Source organism: Magallana gigas, chromosome 6 (assembly GCF_963853765.1).
Source record: "Magallana gigas chromosome 6, xbMagGiga1.1, whole genome shotgun sequence".
NCBI lineage: Eukaryota > Metazoa > Mollusca > Bivalvia > Ostreida > Ostreidae > Magallana > Magallana gigas.
In genome coordinates this window covers 32,189,972-32,208,182 of record NC_088858.1, presented here as the reverse complement: position 1 = coordinate 32,208,182, position 18,211 = coordinate 32,189,972, and positions in this window count along the sequence as shown.

Genomic DNA, 18,211 nt, shown 5'->3' with positions numbered 1-18,211 from the left:
ATTTAAATAGACAAACAAGTATCCATCCACTTATATTTAATTTTTAAACAAAAAAAGTGGGATTTTCAGATGATAATTTCAGTCTTTGGTTTTTATTACCTTACATCTTAAATAGTATGGATACATATATATTTTATTTATTTTTTTTATGAAATTCAAGTCCAATAAGTTAAAGAAAAGTTAAGTTTTTAACTTTGAACCCATCATTTTATAGGCACGGAGTTACCTTAAGGCGATTACTGAAGACTGGAGTCAATGGTCGAGCGTGTCTGACAATTAGTTCTAAATTTAGATTTTAATCGAAAAATTGATGCTATAATTTAGATTTTAAAAATCTATATACATGTACATGTTTTCAGATAAACGCATCCAAACCTGATTGACTACATAGATTTTAAGAGTGGTCGATATGTTTGATGCATTAACAAATTAAACTGGTTTTCCTAGTACTGTATCATTTAATCTACAGTAATACAACACCAAGCAGAAGCCTGAAAGAGGAGCAGGCGTTCAGTCACCCCGAGATAATCAAGATCACACCGAGGCAGGTTGTTACTGATGCCATGAATGTTGTTAGACAAGTGGTAACGAGGCTCCCGCGTTATTCACGTTACGTCACCAGGGGCTCATAATTTACCATACTAGTACTTTCATTTACAGGTAAAAAATTATGGGTCCAAAAAATGCAGGTAAGAGTGATTACACGAACTACTTTATCGACTGTTTACAGGTGAAACGGGGGTTACTGGTATGGTAGTACAAACAGTGCAAAGGGAGATGCTTTGAACAGCTGTTGGATGTTTTGTACAGACTAGAAAGTATCAGTCTGAACTTAGTGGTGCAACTTGAAATGTGATGTAAATCGCTTTGATAAGGTACCCGGCATGTAATGATTTCTTTAGTACCCGGCATGTAATGATTTCTTTAGTACCGGTATGGAGGAGTTTCCTTATGCGGTGGAAGACTTTAATTATGACAAGTACACTTTTACCCATTGGAAAATACTAGTACTGTGGCTTGAAAGTGTATTGGCGAGACAACGATCGGTTGCAACGATCCGATAATCTTAAATAGATCGCAGAACAACTAATCATACAAAAAGCATCAGTCGCAGCGACTTCTAGGTACAGTTGCTGGATAGGTAACAGGTGAATGTTCCCAGCTGTCGACACAAGATAACGCGGGTGATGGAAGATGTTTCAATTTTCTGTTGTCATCTATAATAAAACGCATGCGGTATAAATGTGTGTGAACTTACGTGAAATTGCATTGTTCTAAAGAGCATGAAAGAGGCCCTTGATAAAAAACACCAACCATTGTACATACATTCCACTTGAAGCCATCTGACATAATTCTGCTCTTAAGTGGTGTTATTTGTTCAAGCTTTGTAAAATGACGGAGTTTTTCAGAGCACTTTAAAGCTTTCTCGACTTCGTTTTAGTTTGACGAGGTCTCCATTCTCCCTAGCTAGGTAAGCTTCTTATGTGCTATTACTTACTGTGGTATATGGGGGACCACTTGAACACGAGATCCGATGTAGATTTATTTAAGTCTTTATCATCTTAAACTTTGAATTACGACGCGGGTAACAGTCAGACGGATTTGAAAAAAATACTTTAAATTTTTCGTATTCCGCACATCGTGATGAAAACAGCTTTAGAGTTCCTACATTTGCAGTTCCCATAATTGCTGGATATTCAAGAAACTTGTCAATAATGCAATCGCACAGCTCATTTTCACCTGCATACATAAACGTTTGACTAGTCGATCGTCCACTCACAGTTGAATAAAGTATTAAAACCAAGCCTCATTTAAAATGCAAATCTGAGGTCAGATGTTCCTCCATTTTTTTCCGAAATGATTTTTTTAGCCCCGGAAGCAGACGTTGGGGCCGTCTGTTACGTTTGAAGTGTGTTATTTAGGAAAGCTTTCGAAAGGGATCATTAGATAATGAAGGCGGTGATCACATTTCCTTTCCTCCATTTTATACCGGCGATCAATTGGACAGCATACAAAGACGCGCCAAACGTAAATCTAATTTCCCTCCCAGGGGAATCCCTCCCTAATTAGAGTCAGACATTGCTGTTTGAATAATTTATAATTTGGCATGGGCCGAGGACGGGACGAAACAGAATTACCATCACCCATACTTTTCATGCCCTTTTTTCAGAGGAGAAGGTCTTCAACGAAACAAGCTGAGAAGAAAAAAATCTCCCCAAGTGGATATTGCTAAGGAAATCTCGACGTCAAGTAGCTAACGCATTCTTCCCTCGTCTTGTATACACAATAAATACCGGAGTTCGTTTTCGCAGATGTTCTTATTGACATTATCCTCTTCAGAAGGAGGCGCCTTTCACAATACCAACTCGGTCTTGGGTTTGATGGACAAATTACTAACCCCTCCCTCTTTTTTAGCATACTGTCGAAAAACGATTTCTCCCTTGTGTTTAGGTACAACTTGAGGGAAGCTGAGGTGTTCAAAGAGTTCCCATACGTATACGTGTTAAGTAAAGCATATTCTTTCCTCAAGCCTCTGGGGAGTCAGGCGAGTTTACTTCCCTGTGTATTTCCGAAAATATTTCGTTTAATCAATGTCGATTCCTTTTAACTCTCATTAAAGACCATTATTTTTAATGGCGAAGTAATTTGCAACCCAAAAATGTTTATTGTCTATGGCACTGAAATAAACCATTTATATCAGATGAATGTCGCCATATTTACATATGCAAATTACAACCGCTATCTGCAACCGCGCGCGGAGGCATATAGCGTCCGGTGCTCGATCAAGCGTGAATACTGACAAGCCGCTGTATGCAGTCTTGCTCCGATTAGAAAGATAGTTCATGTTCTTTACAGATAACATCTGGCTACGGAACATTGTCAGCGATCAGATTTGATGCACGAGAAAAAACTATGAATAGAAAAGGGTTAAAGATTTTCGGTTGTTTTCAAAAGAAAAAAATTAAATAATCGATCATTGACTTTTAATTGTTTGTTTACCTTTCATTTGTCAAATTAAATGATCTTACCAGAAGAGATATCATAATGCATGAATTTTGGATTTTCCCCAGAATGTTGCCAAGGGTTGAGTTTTCAAACTCTTTTCCTTATATGGAAAAAACAATGTATGGAGGACACAAGGTCAAATTAACCTCATTTACGAACATGTATATACTTATTCCATAAAGACAAAAACAAATCGGTTTGCACAATTATCGCCAGAACAAAGCAATAAATTGCAGACTAATTCCTGAAAGATTAACAAAATCTCTTTAAATTTTTTATCCCATATTACCCGAGGGTCATGAGATATCCATACCCCCTCCCTCCACTCACCCTAACTGTTCATATGTTAATCAATTTCCCCCGAAAAACACAGTGGACTCGTGTTTTAAATGTTAAAAAATGCGTTCAGATATTCCCTTGCTGCACCGATACATTTGATTAGTAATAAAAGCAGCCAATCTTGTAAAACGGTTTTATGCCAAATCCATTAATAAATTCTCATCCAGATATGTCTTCTATGTCCATAAAAAAGCAGAGAAAATGAAATTAGGACTCGTGTTTTCAGACTAATGCCGGATTGCACTCCCGAAGCCTGGGAAACCTTAGAATCGATCGGAGATTCCATATTCTCTGCACGCTGTCTTTTCTCCTTTCTTTCTCTTCTTTCTCTCTATCATTTGTCTTCTAAATGACCCATTGTGATTGATTTGTCTCAAGAAAAAAGGGGGTATACTTGTACTTGCAAAAAAAATATCACGCACATGAATAATATATTCATTGCGTTATACAATAATTAGGCAAGCTCGGATTCCGAATTTTGATGTGGTGTATGCGGTTTTACAGAAGAGGACTCTTTTGCTACCCTCAGCCAATTAATTGGAAATAAAGGATACTGTTTGAGTAAACTACTACTACATATGCATATTAAAACACACTGCAAAGCTTTTAAGATAAAAAAAAGTCGAATTCTCTCTTTTTTCTATGAAAATCGACCACTCGGAATAGATCAATGAGAACTTCGGAGGGAGTTCTTTATCACACCATTCCATCTCCCAATTAACTTGTTTATAACTAAGTTAATCGCATTTATCGGTTGCCTGTGACTAGATACAGTAATCCAAGAACGGAGCCATCATTGTTCTGAAGATTAACCTCCCCTGAGCACCTGCTTCCGGTCTCTGTGATCTCAATGGCGGGAATGGACGCCAAACGCCTTCAAGAGATGACACGACCTTTTACCAATAGGTATGGGTCTTTCGTCGATAAGGGGTTATGTCGGCTCGATCATTCCCACCGCACAATCAATATTGATTCGCAGTATTTGAACAATTTGATCGTCCCTAATCTCACACAAAGAAAATTAATAAACACACGGCTACGGTGTTCTCGGGCAAATATTGACCCTCTTACTGAAATATGGCCGACGCTATGTACATTATCTGAAATCAAAATAAGCAAATCTGTCCTATTCCGTTGGTAAATAAAATTACATTAAATCGACGATACACATCATTTGTTGGGAAATTTTCTGGCCCTGAAGGCAATTTGGCCTTTTTTCATATTATAATATGCCAACATTTCTATGGAGGCATTTGTATTCTTGCTCTTGATCTGGTTTCTTAAACAACTTTATCGAAAAAAAAAGAATTCGTAATTCCTATTTTTATGAAGAAACCCCAAGGGAACGTCGTAGAAGAGATGAGCCGCTAGGAAGAGTGCGTTAATTTACTGGATTCCCATCCAAATCAAATAAGCTAAAGTTATGGAAATAATAGGAATCCATCTCTGCTGCAAAATTCGCCTAAACTTATTAAAAAACATGAATTTGTTTATAGAATACTTAAATGTGAACAAAAGATACGGCGCGTTTTTTCTTTCACTTTTTTTTGGCGAGTAAGGAACACGCATTCCAATTATCTGTTCATAAATTGACGCTTCTCGTGCATACTAACAAGGTAGTGTGCATATATTACTGTCAATCACATAACTTAGTCGGTAGCTCCGCCCCTTCTTTGCACCACTGTCTTGCGGAAGTGAAACAGACTTGCGAACCGCCTAAATGTCAGTCATTACTACGTGGTACTGTTTACGATGGCACAACCTATCTATGGAAAAAAGATAAGTTCGATATTGTCTTTTCTCCGGAATCATCGGCTCCAGATGCATGGTTTTAGTGTTTTGGCATCGTTCCCACAATTCAGCACTTTCCAGAACATGAAGTAAAATGACGATATTAGAAAAGGGTTAAAGCCATTTATTCGAACCTTTATTTGTCTTGTTTTCAAAAAATTTCTCTCATTGAATCGCGGCTTTTTCTTTTGCCTATACCTCTGAATCTTGTTAAAGTTTACCGAACTGTAATAATTATCTTGCTAAGGCAGAACCTGAGAATCGGTAACCCGATGCAAATCATTAACTGCTATTATCGACATTCCCAATCTAAGGTTTCTGATCTTAGAATATCAAAGTGCGCTTGTTGAACCAGATAATGCAACACCTAATGGTTTCCAGACCGAGGAAGATAATTGGTTAGATGCCAATGTCTCCATCAAACAGCATGAAACTGATGGACGTGTTCAACACTGTTTTAGCCCCGCCCCCTTTTCAGAGAGCGTACCCGCCTTCTTTGAGATCTCGCCATAATGATACAAAAAATTATTATCGTGCACGATCGCCAAGGGTGTTATTAAAGCTCAATACTTCATGCCAGATTGATTATGAATCCCTCTCGGCTCGGGTTGATCCTCCCGCGGGAAATGAAAATCTGTCTATTGGCAGATCCATGGAATTCATTTCAATTTACTGTTCTCTCTTACCAAGGAAAAAAAATGAAAATGAAGAAAAAAATTGGAAAAGAAAGAAAAGAAATAAAAATTGCAAAGCTTGTGCGGTGTAGGTTTCATTTTCCAGAGTATAGAGAGACGTATGAAATGAATTCGTACAATCGAGAGTACGTTTTGATGAAATGTGAGAACTGATTATAGCAGTGATACGAACGACAAAATATAAATGTAATGGCCTTCAAGTGAAAATTACAATAATGAGTAAACGAGGTAACATTTCTTGGAGTATGACTTATTATATGACAATGGTACATGTAATAACATATCGTAAGGAAATTTGAGTGGTTGGGGTTGGGGTAGGGGAGTACTTTGGCTTCTGTTTAAAAGACGCAAGACACCCTAGGCCTAGACGAAAAAAAAATATCTAGGCCCTGCCAATAATTAGTATACTGGGGTGGGGATAGGAGTAGGGGGGGGGGTGAATTGTACGATAAATGTCTGCACGTATGTCAGACTGAAATATACTAGCGATTGTTATACTAGCAGAAAAGGTTACTCGCCGCGGTCCATCTTCGCTAACTGTGGGTAGGATTCGGGGATCGCTGAGTCGCCGCCTATTGTGAGTTAGGTATGAACAGGGGTGGGGATGGGGGGGGGGGGGGGGGAATCAAGCAATGCTGACTCACGGGACTCAATAGACTATTCAGTTTACATTTTATAGATTGGAAATCCCATTACAATTGTATATCTCTGGCACTTTTATATATGCAGTCTATAACTCACAATAATAATTAATGGGTCCTTAACCAATTTTTTATATTAAATATTCAAATTACTTACATGTATGTAGAAATGACGTAATTCCGTTCATAATGAGGGTCACCATCGTTTTCTCCAATTTCCTTATACATGCAGCATACTATTAAGCTCTTTGATCATTTTTCGTATACACCCTCCCCTTCCCTCCCAAGCATTTGGTCATCCCCCCCCCCCCCCCTCTCCCCCCGGCCTCTCCCCAAGTTGTGATTTTGCAAAGCCTCATCAGAAGAAAGTAGTGTTGACATTTTATTATCTTCTGTATAAGCTAAGACACCACTCTTCCATTACCTTACAAGAAGAGAGAGCAGCAATCAGCGTGTTATTGTAGTATCGATCTAGTGGCGACATGCAACACTAACATTAGTATATTGTGTAAACGCGACACAAATGAAGGCAATCAAGGGACGCAACTGTGTCAAAGCCGCTTAATTAAATTCTATAACGCCAATACGCAGTATGAGAACATTCAACGGCGTATCAGATGACATTGTTCTACATGTACCAGATAAATACATAAATTAAAAAACGAATTAGAACCTTAAGGCCAGACGCGACTTTTTTCTATTTTTTTTTCTATTTCCGCAAATTAATGTGAAGTTTTCCATTTAAATTACGTAATTCCTTTAATCATATTTCATTTTATATGATATTTTTCTATTTGAATATGAATGGAAAATTCAATGGAAAATATAATGAATTTATTTATAAGCACATAACTGCATTATGTATGCTATAATAAGGGGAAATTCAAACTATTCTAACTCCAAGAATAACATGTATGTGGTAATAATGGTAATATACCGGGTTTTTTTTTTTGGAATTTTATAAGGAATATTTGATGGAAATTTATCTTCAATTAAGAAACGACTCGCGTGTCTTTAAAATAATAAGTTTAATTCAAAATCATACAAAATATTTTATGATGTTGTCGTCATTGATTTGTTGTTCATATGCACTTGCTGCTAGCAATATTTCTTGTACAAAAGACATATCTATCTCTTTATTCTACTCCCCTTTTGACATACTATTTGAAATATAACCAAAAAATATGCATTATGACTATACAATCTATATCATTAAAATTCAAGTATGTCAGACGGACACTAAGAACATAGAACGGAGACAATCGCAACCTCTCGGGCCTTTCCGGCAGATTTCGGAAAAACCGAGCTCTGCCGGAAAGGCCCGAGTAGTTGCGATTGAGCATGGTGAGTATAATTATCCTTCAATTTTGTTTCGTTTGTTTTTCATACATTTTGAATTTAAAGCAAACGGAATTTACATGTACCTGTAGCCATATACAAAGCCATCGCATATTTGCCTCGCTGAATTTTGAAATATATCAAATGAAATTTTTGAATGGCTCATTGGAGGAAAGAATGACCACAAAACCAAAGGACATCCCATTGTTATATTTAATACCCATAAAAATGAATTTCCTTAACAAAGAGTTGTCGAAAATTGCTGAGGATAGAAAAAACCCACACAAGATGACAATTTAACAACAAGACGTAATACATTTATGTATCAAATCTATGAAATTTAAGTAATGTTTAATGGGTTTTTTTTTTGTTTAATACTAGTAGATCGTTTTACTAACAAAATTAATTTGAAATAAAATGGAAATATAACTTTTTAAAAACAATTAAACAGTTCTATATTTTCTATGTTTCAATAAATTAATAAAGTGCAACAAAGTTTATAAGTGTGAAATTTATACGATAAATGTACTGTCCTACAGTCAACATGCAATTTTACGATTAAATAGTTAGAACTTTTTCATATTCCGACTGTAATGTCAGAGATCAAATATAAACAGAAAAATTAAAAAACCCAAAGCAGGTTAAGATTACGACCTTATCCGAACATTCAGGCAAAACAACGACGATTTACCGAATTTTAATTTATACCATTTCCGACTTACATTGCAAATCTTCAGGTAAAAGAAAGATAACTCTTGCATCATCGAAGTACGTAGATTTTAAGGTGGCTCTATACACCACTTTTTGATGACGCAGTACGCAAAAAAGTAAATCTGGAAACATGCATTTCCGGTACTGGCTGATTTAAACTGAGGTGAATTGTATGGGAACCGCTATTTTGAAAAATTTGTTCAATGGATAGATTTAATATGATAATTGGAAAATTCATTACTTACAAGTAATGTGGTATGTGACACCTTCACGTTGTGTGGTATTATTTATCGAAATAAACAATAAAATCAAGTATAAATTTTCAAAAAGTTTCTTTAGCATCATCGTTATGTTACACCGTAGCGCAGTGGTTTAGTGGGTTCACTACAAACCAGTAGGTCATGAGTTCGAATCCCGTTGAGAACAATAAATTTTTTAACTTTCACCAAAAATTTCTAAAACGCATTTTTTGGTTGAATACCGTGAAAGAAAATTCTAAACATGTGAAAATATTTCAATTATAATATACTTTAATGCACATTAATATCGACACCTAACGGGGATGAGAGGGTTGCTTTGAATTTCTCTCAGGTTGGGATACATAAATCCTATTAGCCTAGTCAATGTTCCCCTTTATTTATTTAACTTAGTTTTGCATTAAAGCGAATTTATTCACTTATACAGGACAAAGTCTATAATGAAATATGTATGTATTTATCATTCCAACATTATATTTAGGAAATTTTCTTCAACTCAGAAATGAAAAGTCCCCAAGGTGTTTGGGCCTTGGGACTTAGGAACGATAACCCTTACATGAGGAACTTTCATACCAAATAAAATTAAAAAAATTTTTGTGTTTATTTGCAATGGTTTTCATTCAATTTTTTATGTCAGATTTATTAAAATACATTTTCTTATAACATCAAGCAACTTTTTCAGATGATTTGTCAACAGAGTAAGAAAATATGAAAAATTATGTTTTGGGGAAATACTAAAAAAATTGCAATAATAACATTTTTGAATGTTAAGAAGTGTTATATATTTTTTTATGTGTCCGAAGGAAATATCCATCATATGACAAAATAATTTCTCTCAATTTATTGATAGCTGTCTTTTTAAAAAATATTTTACAAAAACACGAAAAAACATTAAAAAATTCTTTAAAATTACCTATAGTATCCCTATCGTCATTTTAATATTTGATAAGTATATGTTTTGTGGTCTGCTATTGAAAATTGGAATAAACTGTGGGTGTATAGAGCCACCTTAAGGTACCTCTTATACTCTTCGAGACACTACGTCACAAGATGGCGTTTTAAATGTTTTGTTACACTGTTTTGGTTGTATATCGCCATAACTCAGTGGTTAAAGTATCGGGCGTGTAAACCGCAGGTCATGAGTTCGAATCCGTTTGAGGCTTTTGTCGCCTAGTTCTTTAATCAGGCTTTGTAATTTTTCTGCTGATTTGAAAAACTGTTTCAAGGTGTAGTGAGCCACCTTAAATCAGTTCTTCCTCCACAGAAATTTTGAGACTTACATCCTTTAGTTTACTAAGCATATATAACACGTACTCACGAATACAAAACACTGGTATTGCACAAAATGCTGCGGGAATGGGTACTTGTATGGTGATAGATTTCTTACCAACTTCGAAATCGGTAATACAAAACATTCAGAAAGTTTGAGGAGGTTCAAATCGAATTTATTGGTCCATATAATGCCAATGAACACAAAACACCAGATGCCGAAAGAAAGCAGCAAATTCAAATTAAATCTCAATGACCATATGCATGAATTACTTATTTAAAAAGTGATTAAAAACTAATTTTTGCCTGTAGTGCTTTAGAAAATTGAAATCCAATTTTACGGGAATATTTTAACAAAACAAGAGGTCTATACGCCTTAACGGTCACCTGAGTACCATAGCCCATACACAAACTATATGCATTAAATTAAGTTTCATTCTTAAGTAGAAAATTATAATATTGTAATGATCACCACCTCCCTGCCTAAAATCTTTCAAAAAGGACTATGAAATCTATATTAATTTAAGCCAAAAACTTAAAGATGATAATAGAGTGCATGACCTAATATTGAAAAGGTGCGAGACTCTGCTAGAAAAAATTACCTATATTTGTTAACTTTCAAGATAGGTTTTATGTGTATATATTTTTATAAATAAACAAAAACGAGGTGGCTAGTATACATGTTTTATTTAGAACAACAACCCATCCCCCATCCCCAGGGGCAGACAAAATCTATCTTTGTTGGCATTTTTATTTAGAAAATTCAAAAGCTGTTTTTGCTTCAAATGATAAAATACTTGCATAACAATAACTTACTTATTATGAATAAGCAAAGGAAGATAACTCCATTATGAAGAAGCAAGGAAAGATAACTCCATAAACTCCCCCTGAACTCTTTCCAAATGCTTTCACCTTATCTTAACTTTGATAGACAGCTTCATTTTTCTCTTTTCTAAATATGTGAATTTACTCATTTCTTTCATTGAAATTCCAGAACAGAATAAAATGATAGGACAAATATATACCCCCCTCCCAGCCATAACCCTTGTCTTACATGCAGGTGATATGAAATACTATTAAAGATGACAACTTAATGTGTATTTTCATCTAAATATGCAGACAGTTTTCATTCTGTGTGAGTAGACTTTTTTGATCATTATAATGTACATTAACACTAAATGACCATTTTGGTCACACCCTGTTTTAAAAACCCCTACCCTATACACTATATGAATGCTTCAGTTTGGCCCTGCCCTACATTCAAATCCCTTCATTGGGAAACATATAATTTCAAATTTTGATAGATATCTTAATTTTATTTCTTTATATGCAGTCAGTTTTTTATTCAGTATCAGTAGATTTAAAGAAATGATTTTTTAAAACATTAACATAATATGACTATTTTGGCTTCGCCCTAGAGTTAAAACCCCTACCTCTAGGGGCATGAAATCTATAATTTTGGTAAAAGGTTCTTGGTCCACAAAATTTCCTTACAGATGTGTACATTTTATGCATTAACACCATTATATAAATAGTGCCTTTTTGTGAGGGTAACAGTTGAAATTGACAACCCGCGGAAACCATTGTCAACCGACGCGAAGCGGAGGTTGACAATGGTTTTCGAGGGTTGTCAATTTCAACTATCCTCCCAAACAGACACTATTTATCTTATTATACTGAATGTCTTAACATTATATGCATAAACACCATTATATAAATAGTGCCTTTTTGTGAGGGTAACAGTTGAAATTGACAACCCTCGAAAACCATTGTCAACCTCCGCTTCGCGTCGGTTGAAAATGGTTTTCGAGGGTTGTCAATTTCAACTATCCTCCCAAACAGACACTATTTATCTTATTATACTGAATGTCTTAATATTAGAGAATGTTTTACTGCTTTTATATAGAAATGACGTGAATTCTACGCCGGACCGTACGCGCATAATTTGATTTAATAATTTAATCCTTTTGGCAATAGTCAATAAAATATGTTCAACTCAACTCATCTCAGCTAAGGTCTTTAAGGTGGTATGGGACACCTTCATGTTGTGACGAACTATTTATCGATATAAACAATAAAATCAAGTTTAATTTTATAAATAGTTTTTACCGTAATTGTCACCTAGCAGCGTAGCGCAGTGGGATAAAGGTTTCACTACGAATCTGTAAATCATGTACCTGTGTTCGAATCACCCTGGGTATATTAAAAATTTTTACCTTTCCAAAAAAAAAAAAAATCAATTGTAAAATTTAAATTTTTTTTAAATCGGCGAGAGTATTTTATTTAGTATGTTCTTTAATTCACATTAATATTGATAGATGTCCCATACCACCTTAAAAATTCATGTAAAGTGACTTTACATAGCGTCCATTTAACTCAGTCGTGCTCATCAAAATTATGATTCTTACCTTTCAAATACTCTTTGAAAATCTTCGCCGCACCCTTGTAGACTTACAATATTTTTATTTTAGACGTCCCCATTTCCGTCGCAGAGGCCTGAGCAAATCTTGTCGCTGCCATTTTTTAGACACAACATTGTGATGTCAATTCAAAGGACAACTACTTTAATTTAAAAGTAATTTCAAATTGCAACTACTTCAAATATATTAAGAAATTACAGAATGCAGTTTGTGTATTACATGTATATATTATCAAATGTGGGGAAACGTCCACCATATTACAAAATATTAAATATAACCAGACGGATATACCCAGCAGACACGTGCCATGTCTAAACCAATAAAAATGAGACTTTGCAGTCCGAAGGAAAATAAAGATAAATCTTCTGTGCGTTATGATCATAATGGTGTCCTTCTATATACATTTACTGTAATATGGATTGCGAGATATGAAGATATTATACTAAAGCTATACTGTGAAATCATTTAAATTCAAGAGGGCCAATTTTCGTGGATTGTGGGTTTTTGCATACTCATGGGGATGTAATTTCGTGGATGCATCAGTTTTCAGTTTCAGAAGGAAAGATAACTCTTTCTAAATTTGTTTTCGTCGAGGGTTTAAATTCGGCTAGCCACGAATGACACAACAATTGAGCAACCACGAATTCCATTGATTCCACAGTATGCATGAAAATGTGTATTTACGATTTCTTATACACGTTTTAGGTTGAACATAAAAGAAAGCGATTTCTTTCAAGTACCGATAAATTGCAAGCAGTGTTAAGGGACATCAGGACCACTAACAAAGTGGCGCTTACCGGGGTACTTTTATTACAAACTACAGTACCGATCAGACCCAACCTAACAGAAAGTAAACCCCCAACTATACCCTGTGTTTACTAGAGTGGACACAGAGTAAACCCAGAAAGGACACAGAGAGTAAACCCGATCAGAAGTATACCCCTGAAAGCAGACGCTAACTGTGTATTTGGAATATACAAGGGACAGGAATTACAGGCAGTAGGATGGTAAGATAAAAGAAGGGTCTGCTTCACACCAGTTGACCTCAAAAGCAATATCCAAATAAAGCCCGAGTAAACCCAAAGTAATCCCTGAGTGGACCCAAATTTTCAAAAAGTAAACCCAGAGTAAACCCCAAAAGTAAACCCGAGGTTTAGTTGGGGTTTACTCTGGTGTTAGGTTGGGTCTGTACACTTTTTTGAATTTTTATATTCCCAAGAAAGTCATACTGGAAATTCTATAGGGCAACGCAATAAGTTGTTTATTATATCGAGCGACATCCAGTACTACAATATTGAATTAATCGGACTCTAATCCAAAAAGATCTCTCACAATAGAAGAAGCTACCGAGTACTAAGTTTGTTGCCGAATATGGGAAAAGCATAAAATATCATAACGCTAAAGACTACTGCTATAGATCTAGCGGAAGCAGTCATAATACGAAGTCATGGCTACTACGCAAAACTGAAGGCAAACCACAACTACAGAAAACGGGTGACCATATTTACAAAGCTTTCCCTAGAGCATGAAGAAAAACAGAAAATTGTTAGTATAATATCAATGGGAAACATGATAACGAAAGGATGCAGCATGGCAGTAACAAAGCAATAAAGGAGTCATACACAAAACAGCTCCTGTTATTCTACGTGATGCTGCCATGATTACCAGAGACACTCAGCAAATGCAACCCAAAATTTCACATCAAATGATGCTGAACGACTTAATGGCTGCACCCACGCCAATCAAATCAGAGATAAATTGTACAGAGAGTTAGAAAAAGAAATTCTAAAATTCCACAACGTTGCCGACGAGGTTTTGGCAGCATACTCAATGTGTCAAAACGGCGAAAGCAACATTTAGGGCATTATTTGTAACACACAAAAAAGGAAAAAAAAGACCCCCCCCCCCAAAAAAAAACCACCCAACCAACCAATCATCATATATATTCTAACGAACCACTAGAGGACCTTAAATCTAAGTCTATAGCCTCCGATGGCAGCATTCAAGGCTTCGTTGTACTTTCAACTTAGGTCCCTGTTTCAATACAACGACAACATATACAAACTAAAAAGTTGTCAAACGCGAAACTCTTCAAAGGACCAACAATGCTGCACAGGCATGGAGAGACTGAATCGTACCGCAAAATCTTCTGCCACATAATAAAGTTGGTGTTCCATCTGGTAATAAAATCGGCATCGACGAAGAAAAATAATTTGCAAAAGCAGTTCACCATGCCTTTCGGGATCGAGTACAACTTCTTTGCACAAAACACTACAATGACAACTTGGCGATATCACAAAGACAAGGAAGGACGTGGAATCAAGGAACAGGAATACATACTAGTTGTCTCCTTCATATTTGTTTATGAAGGGAAAATTATCGCAGACGATCCCCTTTCGTTCGATTCCAAATAGAAGATTTGACCCGTCACCTATTTACCGAATTCCGAATTGAAAATCGTCTTAAACCACTTCTTGAAAAACGTGTGAACGCCCCCCTACAAACTAGCATAATAATCAAAGAAACTATGAACAATCATCCTGAAAAATCTTTAAACTGGAAGCCCTACAAAATAACCGACCTCATCAAATAGATAAACGATATCAACTCCATCCAATTTTATGATCTTCAATGTGCTCTTCATGACAATGGGAATTATGTTCTGCAGAATTCCATGAAACAACATAAGGTTTGCCCAAAATTCATGGGTGCAATTAGTTAAAAAAAAAAATAAAAGAGTGTGGACACTTTACACCCCAAAACCAGAAGTCCTTGACAAGACATAAATCAAGTCTACATCGAGTTGCAGCTTAAATTCCAGGTAACTGTAGGTAACCCTATTACCTGAAATGTACTTACTTTTAATTACTAAAATAATTACAATATCTTACATTAGAATATTATAGAACAAAAGGTGTTTGTGAAACACTTATGCCACTATTACTTGGCCATACACTTTAGGCTACACAAGCCTTATTATGGTCAGTAGACATTATGGTCAGTTTTGACCTTTTGAACTTAAAATCAATAAGTGTCATCTACCGGTACAATTCGAGATGCATCAACCTATCATACATGACGGTTATTAGTAAATGTATTGTGGACTTGTATCCCAAGTACCCCAATATAAGACCATTCGAGAAATTCTTTGAGAAAATACGCTTTTTTCATGATAGTACCGCGAAACGACTCATCCACTGAATGTGACAAACCGAATAGTGACCATATCGCAAAATTACCCAACCATCGAATGTGACAAACCGAATAGTGACCATGCCACAAAATAGCCCAACCACCGATGTGACAAACCGAATACTAACTTCACCATTGAAAGCGATAACACAGTAAAAACAAAACATTGTGAACAAGATATCTGTGAACCAATGGTCACGAGTATTACCCCAAAAACTCAGAGAAAACGTGCGAGTAAAGAATTGTATATAGGAAAGAAAATTGCGCCTAAAGTAATTAGAACAAACAAGATTGATGAAAATGGAAAACTTATTGACAAAGAAGTAGCAGTTTATGGAAGAATGATCCCTATCTTGAAGATTTTGGAAGCAGATTCAACATAGAGATTATGAGAGGACAACAGCAGCAGATACATTGACGCAAGATGATTTGCGCAAGATTTTCCTGCAGCTAGGAGAAGAAATGCCAAATCTGGTGAAAAAGCAAAGGAGAACCTACAAAAGATTGAAAACACACGTCACTTGAAAATATGGTGCGATCATTCAGAAATACTAAACCACGGCTACTTTACAATGACGATAAGTACCACGTATGACAAAGTAGCCTTCATCACGACTGCGGAGTATTTGAAAAGATTTCCTGAGCGCCCACTGTAGATGTGCAAGGTAGGGTGGAAAGGCCGAATCTTTATATTCACGGAAAACCTCCAGTAGCGATATTGACCATTTATCATATATGCAAACTAGAATAGAAGACACATAAAATTTAAGACAGCAGAATGACAAAATCTTGTTTATTTCGGGGTTTCAGTGGAGATGCACCAGCAAGGCAATTCGAGTCAGAGCATCAAAGTGGAGGTAATTACAGTTGTCTCTGCGGAGCAAGATCAAAGGAACATCAAAATCTATAATATACATTTAATATAAGCAACCCTTCATTAGAAGAGCGTGTAGAAATATTCATTGGAGGATATTATGGAAAAACTTTTCCTAAAAACCATCCCATTTTCAAATCTAAGAAGTCTGAACTTGAAACGGAACTTAGAGCAAGAGGCTATGATGTACTTAACAAAGACAAAAGTCAGCTGCAGGAAAAACTAACGTCATCACTCAGGAGGATCCAGAAACCACCAGCACTTCTCACAACTACAGATGAAATTTCTGATTTGGTCTCCCAATATACCTTCCTGCGAGACTCTTCATGACGTCACAAACATCCTACAGAATTTGATAACAGAGCCGCCATGTCACATTCAAGATTGATCCACACCAAAAGGAATTTAAAAAAAATTCCAACATCAACTTCTTTTTAAAAATTGCAACATCACCTATTGGCGACAAAAATCAGGTTCTGATGCGCGCCTTTTTGCAGTTAAATTGGCCATTTTACCGAACTTAGACAAAAAGATCAACAAAGACATTTCCGACCTCTGCATGACTTTATCTGAAATAATATATATCTGTAAAAGTGAACACCACCAAAGAACACCCCAAAATCTTTTTAGACGTAATAACTTCTATTTTTGTATTCAGTATCCTCTCGAAAAGTATTACTGGAGTCCCAAAGAAGATGACCGCCCAAAATTTTTCGGCTGCCACTTCCGTAGTATAGTAATACATGCTCACGAAATTTTAAGACTGATATGCCTAAGATCTATTGTTCCTAATCAAAGAGATAATTTGGCGACTTAAAAAGAATCTCATTAAATACCGCCAACAGGCAATGTGGATAAATCAACGACAATGCAGTTTTGAGATTTAATGCAAAAAAGATGGATGAAAATAAAAAGATTACGTAGGACACCAGGAATTAGTAATTAGTCACTAGCCAAACTGCTGACCAACCCTTTTTCAAGCTCATTACCAGCGAAATGCCGATTTCATGTGCGCTGAAAAAGCTCATTAAAATTAAATTTAATGAATAAATTTATCAATAATACCATTTAAATTCCTTTACATTTTGGCTTAGTTTTAGTCATTTTACGTTACATTCGGGTCCAAGTTGGGAAATCGAAAAACATTTAATAACCCAATGGCCAAGTTTTTAAGCCTGTTTTAAGCTAGTTCTTCAAGATATGAAATGACCCGTTTTATGGTTTTGATATTTATGTTAGCAAGCCTAATGGCTTGGATAAAGATCATCGAACGCTGACTATTAAGAATGATGATAATAAAAGAGACAATGAAATTTGCATGACAATGGATAATTCCGAGTTAAAAAGCTTTTACCATAAATCACATTATAAATGATATCCTCTTCAGGATTCAAAGGTCCAGACATTCCAAACCAGAGGTAGTGCTCCTTGACAAAGTAAAACCTTACATTGGGGAAAACATCCCTAAGGGTTTAAGCCGTTACAGCTACTCCTTTAGTGTTTAGTTATCGCCAATTACCCAAGCTCCTTCCTTAAAATCACTAACGTTTAAATGAATTGTTATCCTCTTGGAACATCGGCTTACACCAGTGTGAAATATGAGTTCGAATTGAGTTCGAAAAGCGTTTTAAATGTGAACGTCAGATAGTGGAGCAAAACAGTGGTGTTGGTTATACAT